A 10,743-nucleotide genomic window follows, 5' to 3' on the forward strand; every position below is an offset into this window, starting at 1 on the left:
CCCCAGTGTACTGTTTCTACCTGTCACCTCCTTTCTCCACGTTTAACAATGGAATTCCTTTTGCACTCTTAATGTTGACGCCTTTGCTTTTAATTTCATCGAAATTAATTGTCTCTTTTCTATATGCTGAATCTGTCCATCCGACGAAAATTTCCTTTGCTAATTCTTCACGTTTTTCCTGCAGTCATTTCGTTTATATTTCCTGCACTTCCTGTTAATTTCATTCCTAAGTGACTGTTACCCTTGATTTCTCTGCCAGTTTTTAGTTCGTACTAATACTTGCCTGATCAACTTCCGAGACTGTTGTTTTTAATATTTCCCATTCCTATTCAACTGATCTGTCTACTGTAGTACATTTATAGCCGTTGAAAACTCAGGCACCCTGATGTAATCCAGCGACTATGTTCCTACGTCTCCAGGCCTTTACCAGGTACACGGCCTCCTCTTGTGATTCTTAAATAGAGTATTTGAAGTTATTACTGGAATGTATTGCAGTATTCAACAAGTCTTTATCCTGTCTCTCTCCTGCTATTAAGCCTCTATTCTTCCCTAACTCTGTCTTATATACCTTCCACGAACTACAGTATTCCAAGCTTCCATGATTATTAGGTTTTTACCTCTCTTCACAGAATGATTAACCCTCTCAGTGCTCTTCCGCGTGTGAAAATTGGCACACTGCTGTTTTTATCGTCAGTTTCCTGTCGATTCTGATCAGAATAAATTCTATCACTGAACTGTTCACACCCTCACTCACTCTTTGCCCCACTTTCCTATTTAAAACGAGTCCTAATTCAGTTATATAATTTCCCCCTGCCGTCGATAGTACATTGTATTCGTCTGATCAGAAGCATTCTTCTTCTTTCCGTACTGCCAATGGAAGTTGGTCGCTTAATACACACATGAATAGTTTCCCCACTGAGCATTGAAAATGTTCTCTCCATCAGGACATGAATTAAAATTTACAATTGGCCTCACAGTCTATTAGGAACCTAAATATAATCGCTGTTTGATTTTAAGAAGTTGTCCAAGTCACACCAGTACCGAAGAAAGGAAATAGGAGTAATCCGCTGAATTACAAACCCATATTGCTAACCTCGATTTGCAGTAGGATTTTGAAACATAACCGTACATTACGGACTACAGGGCGCACTTTTTCCTTCGAAAAATTGTCTCCAAAATTCAGGTCAGCCTTATACTCTAAATTAATATAAAAACTTCTTAATATAAAAACGTCTTCAAAATGGCCACACGAGTATATTCGATGCTGCGGGAAACCTATCTCAGGCTGGCAACATTGGATTCAACTGGCAGCAGTAGTGCACCGATGTGACAAACATGAGTCACGGGAATTCACAAGCTTGCTAACACTGTCTTCCTCCCGCCCCGCCATAACAAACTGAGAAAACTGTTTAGCCTACGATGCGTCATTGCAGTCTACGGCGCTAGTGAACTTGAACTGAGAGTGATTTGTCTTATCGGTAACAGTACAGTATTTTTGTTAATAGGTAGTTCCGTAATGGAAACATAATAAAAGGTATTCATAAGCTGAAGAGCCAAAGAAACTAGTACACTTGCCTAATATCGTGTAGGGTCCCCACAAGCACGCATAAGTGCCGCAACACGACGTGGAATGGACTCGATTAATGTCTGAAGTAGTGCTGGAGGGAACTGACACCATGAATCCTGCAGTGCTGTCTATAAATCCCTAAGAGTACGAGCGGGTGGAGATCTCTTCTGAAGAGCACAATGCAACACATTCCAGATATTTTCCATAATGTTCATGTCTGGGGAGTTTAGGGGCCAGCGGAAGTGTTTAAACTCAGAGCAGTGATCCTGGAGCCCCTCTGTAGCAATTCTGGAAGTGTTAGGTGTCGCATTGTCTTACTGGAATTGCCCACGTCCGTCGGAATACACAATGATTATGAATGGATGCAGGTCATCAGACAGGATGCGTACGTACGTGTCAGAGTCTTATCTAGACATATCAGTTGTCCCATATCTCTCCAAATGCACACGCCCCATACCCTTACGCCCAACCAGCTTGAACAGTCCCCTGCTCATATGCAGCGTCCGTGGATTCATGAGGTTGTCTCCATACACGTACGCGTCCTCCGCTTGAATCAGTTTCAAACGAGACTCGTCCAACCATGCAACATGTTTCCAGTCATCAACAGTCCAATGTTGGTGTTGACAGACCCAGGCAAGGCGTAAAGCTTTGTGTCGTGCAGTCATCAAGGGTACACGAGTGGGCCTTCGGCTCCGAAAGCCCATATCTACATCTACTACTACTACTACTACTACTACATCTACTACACTTATACTCCGCAAGTCACCCAACGGTGTGTGGCGGAGGGCACTTTACGTGCCACTGTCATTACCTCCCTTTCCTGTTCCAGTCGCGTATGGTTCGCGGGAAGAACGACTGTCTGAAAGCCTCCGTGCGCGCTCTAATCTCTCTACATCTCGATGATGTTTCGTTGAATGGTTCGCACGCTGACACTTGTTGATGGCCCAACACTGAAATCTGCAGCCGGCCGGTGTGACCGAGCGGTTCTAGGCACTTCAGTCTGGAACCGCGCGACCACTACGGTCGCAGGTTCGAATCCTGCCTCGGGCAGTTAGTTAGGTTTAAGTAGTTCTAAGTTCTAGGGGACTGATGACCACAGATGTTAAGTCCCGTAGTGCTCATAGCCATTTGAACCATTTTTTTGAAATCTGCACCAATTTGCAGAAGAGTTGCACTTCTGTCACGTCGAACGCTTCTCTTTAGTCGTAGTTGGTCCTGTCCTTGCAGGATCTTTTTCCGGCCACACCGAAAAAAATGGTTCAAATGGCTCTGAGCACTATGGGACTCAACTGCTGTGGTCATAAGTCCCCTAGAACTTAGAACTACTTAAACCTAACTAACCTAAGGACATCACACACATCCATGCCCGAGGCAGGATTCGAACCTGCGACCGTAGCGGTCGTGCGGTTCCAGACTGTAGCGCCTTTAACCGCTCGGCCACTCCGGCCGGCCGGCCACACCGATGTCGCACATTTAATGTTTCTTCGGATTTCTGATATTCACGGTACAATCGTGAAATGGTCGTACGGGAAAATCCCCACTTCATCGCTGCCGCGGAGAGGCTGTGTGCTATTGCTCGTGCGCTGACTGTAACACCATGTTCAAACTCACTTAAATCTTGATAACCTGCCATCGTAGCAGCAGTAACAGATCTAACAACAGCACCAGACACTTGTCGTCTGATATAGGCGCTTTCGAAGCGCCGTATTCTGCCAGCTTACATATCTCCGTATTTGAATACGCATGTCTCTACCAGTTCCTTTGGCGCTTCAATGTATGATGCGAGCTATAAACTGTAAGTAACAGCATACGCCGAAGAACATGGAAACGCAAGGGCTGAGCACCATTTCGGCCCTCCACCAACAGAAAAAACCATTCGCTATTGGCGGGCTAGTAAAGAAGAACTGAAAAAAATGAGGAAGACTAAATGTGCAAATTCAAGGACACCGTCAAAATGGTGATTCAAATACACGCTCGTAAGCTAGCACTACAGTGGAATTTAACAGAGTTTAAGGGTGGACTTGGTTGGTGCTACAGGCTTATGAAGCGTCATGGACCCAGCGTGCAAATCAGAACCAAAATATCTCAGTTAAAGCCGCAAGAATATGAAGAGAAAATAAGATCTTTCCATCGCTTTATTATTCGACATCGAAAAGAAAACCAGTGTGGAACTAAGCCAAACAGCAAATATGGTCGAAACTTCTCTGACATTTGACGTGCAGAATTGTTGCCATGAAATGTGCTGCAACTATAACTATAAAAAGAAGTGGACGTGAAAAAACGCACTACGCTGTTGTGCTTTAATGTTGTGCTGACGGTACTAAACATAATCCAACGATTATTTTCAAGCACAAAACAATGTCAAAACCTTCTGAAATACCGCCAGGTGTTGTCGTTCACGTACATGAGAAGGGCTGGACGGACGAGGCTGGTATGAAATTTTGGACTGAGTGTGCGAGAGAAGGAAAGGTGCTTTATTGAAGGAGAGTTCTCTGCTTTGGCCGCATCAGTCATTTGAAAAATTTTTTGCAAGAGAAACTGAGACAGGGAAATGCAGAGCGTGCTGTTGTTCCGGGAGGACTTACTCCACAAATGCAACCTCTTGACGTCTCTATAACTAAACCATTTAAAGTGATTATGAGAGAGGAATGGCACAAATGGATGACGGATGAAACCCAACATGAATTCACGCCGAAGGGAGCTTTAAAAAGACCTACAATCAAACAAGTGTGTCAATGAAAAAAATAGTCGTGGTCTAGATTGAGAGAAGAAATTATTGTTAAATATTTCAAGAAGTGCAGCATAAGGAACTCTCTCGATGTCAACGAAGATGATCTTATATACGAAGAGGACAACTGTGCCGATGAAGAGGAAGAAGAAGAAGAAACTTCAGAAAACGATTTTCAGGGATTGAAAGGTCAGTTCGACTTTGTAAATTAAGAATTTTTTTAGTCTGTCTTATAATAAAAATGGCAAAAAGATATTTTTTACAAAATTGCTTAAAACGTAAGGTGCCTCTTATAGCCCGTAACGTCTTATAGTCCGTAAAATACGGCATGGGTTATCTAGAAGAGAAAAGTTTGTTGGTAGACAATCAACACGGATTCAGAAAGTATCGTTCATGTGAAAGTCAACTAGCTCTTTATTCTCACGAACTAATGAGTGCTATCGACAGGGGGTGTCAAATTTATTCTATGTCTTTAGATTACCAGAAGGTTTTTGAAACCGCTCGTCACAAGCGTCTTCTGATCAAATTGCGTGCCTATGGAGTATCGTCTGAGTTGTACGACTGGATTCGTGATTACCTGTCAGAAAGGTCACAGTTCGTGGTATTTGACGGAAAGACATCAGGTAAAACAGAAATAACATATGGCGTTCCTCAATGAAATGTTATAGGCCCTCTGTTCTTCCTGATCTACATAAACGATTTAGGAGAAAAACTGGGCCACCTTCTTAGAATGGTTGCAGATGATGCTGTCATTTACCTTCTCATAAAATCATCAGATGATCGAAACAAAATCCAAAACGGTTTAGACAAAATATTTGTATGTTCCTAAAAGGGTAAATTTACTCTAAATAATGAAAAGTGTGAAGTTACCCAAGTGAGTGCTAAAAGGAATCCTCTAAATTTCGGTTAGGGCTACAGGATGCCGGAAAAACAAATAAATCTAATGTCTGTAAATTTAACTAAATACTTAGGGATTACAATTAGGAATAATTTAAATTAGAACGATCAAATAGATAATGTTGTGGGAAAGCAAACCAAAGACTGCGATTCATTGGTAGAACACTTAAAAAATACAACCGGTCTACTAAAGAGACTACTTACACTGCGCTAGTCCGCCCTCTTCTGGAGTATTGCTGTGCAGTGTGGAACCCGAATCAGGTAGAATTGACGAACAACATCGAAAAATTTCAAAGAAGGGCAGCTCGTTTAGTGTTTTTCCGAAATAGGGGAGAATGTGCGATGGGTCTGATATGTGAATCGCTGTGGCAATCATTAAAACAAAAGCGATTTTCGTTGCGACAGGAACTTCTCATGGAATTTCAGTCACTAACTTTGTCCTCAGAGTGTGAAAATATTTTGTCGACACCCACCTACAATGGGAGGAATGGCCATCAGAATAAAATATGAAAAATTAGACCTCACGGAAATATTTAAGTCTTCGCTTTTCCTGCGCAATGTTCGGTAGTGGAACGGTAGAGAAATAACTTGAGGTGGTTCTATGAACCCTCTGCCAGGCACTTAATTGTGAATTGCAGTGTAATTACGTAGATTTAGATGAATGTGGCTGTTACACTATGGAATATATGAATGTGGCTGTTACACTATGGAATATTCTTATAAGCACGAACGGTCTCTGCTTACCTTAGTTAAATGATTGTCTGCATGACGATACCATTTAATATTTGCGATAGGCCTCAATTTCAACACGTTACTTGAAACCCCCATGCTTAATATTATAAAAAGTTGGCTGTTATATTAGGAAGTAATGTTGAGAGGTGGCATGAGCCCCCTCTCATATTTCTATCTTACGATTTTCCTCTCTAGTTGCATGCAGTGAAGGGTCGCTGTTCCTTCACACGCGGACTTCCCACGCAGCGTCTCTCGTCACCCGGGTGGTCCGGTGACAGGCGGGCTCTCCTGATCTGGAAAGGGTTAAGCCGACGGGTGTGAGGAAGTCGAGTGAATGCTTTGCAGACGCCAACATTGTCAAAAGACATGCCCGGAGGGGTCTGAAGTAGCGGCTGGGCTAGAGATTCCGTTACTTCGCAGAATCTTAGCGAAAACACTTTCTGGCGGGCTACCAGCGAGGCGTGGGAATGACTTGTGTACCCAGGCAGTTGTGGCGGGAAAATTCCCGCGCTTTCTGCAAAATAGTAACTGTGATTGGCTGGCTCAGGGCATAGCTCCGTGACGTAGCAAAATCAGCGCAGAAATTGGCGCCAAGAATCTCCATTGGTGGAATGGTAGTGCTCCGGCAATGGAGTGGAATTTTCCGCCGGTTTTCGAGTTGCTGATTGGAACGTTTAACCACGGCCACTGTCGTGGGGGCGGGAATGTTGTGTGTTCGGCCTGTACGGGTGCTCTAGGTAGTCGGCTCTCGCCTTTCGGTCGAGGACGTCGAAGCAACCAGCCCTCGCCTCCGGTACGCCAGATCGTGTTCTGGCAGTTAAGAAGACAGTTTGGTAATGTATGTCTGCAGCACCGGCAGATAGGGATTTTCCTAGGTGATAATCAGAGCCCAGCAGAGTGTGCCTGTTCGTCTTTTTCTAACTTTGTTCTGTCTTGAGTAGCAGCAATTAATGTTGGGTTAGCTGTGTGTCTATCTTAAGATTTGAGTGGCAAGGAATTGGCTCCACATACCACTTCGTCATAAACCTCACAATCTAGTTTAGGGACAACTTCACCTTCACAGCGTTTGTTTGTGTATCCAATTTGAGCCAATTTGATGTATTATAAATGTTTCATGTGTTTTTGTTGATTATTTTGTGTTTAGTCTTAATAAATCATATTGTTATTTTGGACAGAACTTTCATTCTGTTAATCGGTAGAGCAACCCATCATTTCTCACTACGTTAATGAAACCTTCCTTTATTTAACTTATTTATCAAATTAAATTATTGCAGGTGCCAAACTCTTTTCTACTCCACTTGCAGGGTTGATTACAGTCAGTTCGCGTATATTTTTTAATCCTTGTGCAACAGCAAAAGTCGGAGTTAGAGTAGGGGGGGCTTAGAGCATCATTTACATGTGTAGATTCTAGAATTTAGTGTTAAATACACTGCTAGCTCCGGCACCTCGCAATGTTGCAAATACGTATATACACTGAAGCACCAAAGAAACTGGTATAGGCAAGCGTATTCAAATACAGAGATATGTGAAAAGGCAGAATACGGCGCTGCGGTCGGCAATGCCTATATAAGACAAGTGTCTGGCGCAGTAGTTAGATCAGTTACTGCTGCTACAATGGCAGGTTATCAAGATTTAAGTGAGTTTCAATGTGGTGTTATGGGCGGTGCGGGAGTGATGGGACACAGCATCTCGGAGGTAGTGACGAAGTGAGCATTTTCCCGCACGACCATTTCACGAGTGTACCGCGAATATCAGGAATCCGATAAAACGTCAAATATCCGACATCACTGCGGCCGTAGAAAGATCCTGCAAGAACAGGTCCAACGACGACTGAAGAGAATCGTTAAACGTGACAGAAGTGCATCCCTTGCAAAAATTGCTGCAGATTTCAATGCTGGACCATCAACAAGTGTGAGCGTGGGAACCATTCAACGAAACATCATCGATATGGTGTTTCGGAGCCGAAGGCTCACTCGTGTACCCTTGACGACTGCATCACACAAAGCTTTGGGTCTCGTCAAAAGCGACATTGCACTGTTGACGGCTGGAAACACGTTGTCTGGTCGCACGAGTCTCGTTTCAAATTGTATCGACCTGATGGGCGTGTACGGGTATGGAGACAACCTCATGAATCCACGGATCTTGCATGTCAGCAGGGGACTGTTCAAGCTGGTGGAGGTTCTGTAATGATGTGGGGCGTGTGCAGTTGGAATGATATGGGACTCCTGATACGTCTAGATACGATTCTGATTGGTGAGACGTACTGTCTGATGACCTGCATTCATTCAAGTCAATTGTGCAGTCCTACAGACTTGGGCAATTACAGCGGGATAATGCGACACCCCACACGTCCAGAATTGCTACAGATTGGCTCCAGGAACACTCTTCTGAGTTTAAACACTTCCGCTAGCTAACAAACACCCCAGACATGAACATTATTGAGCATTGCAACGTGCTGTTCAGAAGAGATCTCCAACCCCTCGTACTCTTACGTATTTGTAGATAGCCCTGCAGGATTCATGGTGTCAGTTGCTTCCAGCGCTACTTCATACATTAGTCGAGCCCATGCCGCGTCGCTTTGCGGCACTTCTGCGTGCTGCCTGGGGCCCTACATGATATTACGCAGGTGTCCTAGTTTCTTTGGCTCTTCAGTGTACATATTTAACTCAATAATACACGAGCATAAACTGTGTTCTATAACTCTGCGGCATTGTCGTTAGCGACAGACGCCTATAACCACGTGCATTTGTCCGACGTTCCTACTTGAAGACGTAGTTGACGTATATCTTCTCCGAGTTGCTTGCGACTTCTTCGCTTTGTGCAAACTATAGAAAGTCAACTCTGGATCGCCAGATGAGAATCTGAAGCGCATGTCGCCGAGTGCACGGCAAATATGCTCTACATTCAGTGCAGTGCCGCCGGGCACATTTCAACTACATCTACAACCCCAAAACCACATTGCGGCGTGTAGCGGAGGACACTTCCGCCACCGCTATTAGTTCGCGTGCTAGCTGTTCCATTCGCAAGGGGTGCGCAGAATGAACGACTGTCGGTTAAGTATCCATACGAGCTCAAATTTCTCTGATCGTGCTCATTTTGCTATCTGTTGGTTGTCTCTTCGTCGGACCTATGCTCTGGCAATTATAATAGTGAAGTTTTTCATGGTGCACAACACTGGCAGTCGAATGGTATGAACGTATCCGTGAATGGACTAGTAATGAAACGCGTTGTTCTACATTGTATTTTTCTCTATTACTTTAGTAATCCAACCTTGTAAGGGTCTCAAATTAACCATTCTTGATTCTCAGAATGGATGAACTACCTATATACACAATTAAGTTTGTACGAAACCCTCCGACCGCAAGTCCTGTTTACAATGACCAGTTAAATTTGTTTCATATAAACGACAGTCTCATTATTTTAAAGCTTCATCACTATTTAGTAACCCTAAACCCAACTTGGGCTAGCATCAGCGATTCTGAAAACACTTGTTTGACCTTGCTGTTGATATTTAATAAACTAAAAAAGAGAGCTGTGGAGATAAGACTCTTGGAAAGTTATTCTCAAGACGTAGTAAAAGCGATAAAGCTGCAATTTGACTTGAACCTTCACGTACTGAACTTTGAGGCAATAATGCTAAAGTTACAGGAAGAGTAATTTCCCTGCACTGCAAGGACGTACTCGACTGCTTCCTCATCTTCGCCGAAGGAGAGAGGAAACAGCGTATCTCACGTACCGGAGAAAGATTATGCAGCAGACTCAGACGCAAACTGAATATAAATTAAATCGCATGACTTCATCGCTCCTCCAGTCACCAGCGAATTTAAACGCTCGCAGCTGTCTGTGACTCAAAAATTCTCTCAATTCTCATAAAGTGGTTATATGCGCTTAAAATAGGCAGGGTGTCCGTAAACGAATGTCCCAGTTATAAATTTTAATAAACACATCAAAAAATGTTTTGCATCCCCCGGTTCCCAGAACTACTGAAGATACACGTTGACTCTGGCTATTGTATCACAGACACAGTCCCTTTGACTGTTCAGAGATGTCACTAAACCAGCCCAAAGATGTAAACAATCATGCATGAGCAGCGCCTATTAGACAGAGAGGGTCTTCCACCAGGAAGAAGTTACACAGCTCGTGTTTCCTGTAGTTCAAATATGCCTAGACGGTCAATACCGCGGGTCGGTCGCGTTCGCACTGTTACTTTGTGCCAGGAAGGACTCTCAACAAGGGAAGTGTCCAGACGTCTCGGAGTGAACCAAAGCGATGTTGATCGGAGATGGAGGAGATACAGAGAGACAAGAACTGTCGATGACACATCTTGTTCAGGCCGCCTAAGGGCTACTATTGCAGTGGATGACCGCTATCTACGGATTACGACTCGGAGGAACCCTGACAGCAACGCCACCATGTTGAATAATGCTTTCCGTGCAGCAACACGACGTCGTGTTATGACTCTAACTGTGCGCAATAGGCTGCTTGATGCGCAACTCCACTCCAGATGTCCATGGCGAGGTCCATCTTTGCAAACACGACACCATGCAGCGCGGTACATATGCGCCCAACAACTTGCCGAATGGACCGCTCAGGATTGGCATCACGTTCTCTTCACCGATGAGTGTCGCATATGTCTTCAACCAGACAATCGTCGGAGACGTGTTTGGAGGCAAGCTGGTCATGGTGAACGCCTTAGACACACTGTCCAGTGAGTGCAACAAGGTGGACGTTCCCTGCTGTTTTGAGGTGGCATTATGTGGGGCCGACGTACTCCGCTTGTGGCCATGGTAGGCGCCGTGATAGCTGTACGATACGGGAA

This window comes from Schistocerca piceifrons, chromosome 1 (genome assembly GCF_021461385.2).
Source record: "Schistocerca piceifrons isolate TAMUIC-IGC-003096 chromosome 1, iqSchPice1.1, whole genome shotgun sequence".
Lineage (NCBI taxonomy): Eukaryota > Metazoa > Arthropoda > Insecta > Orthoptera > Acrididae > Schistocerca > Schistocerca piceifrons.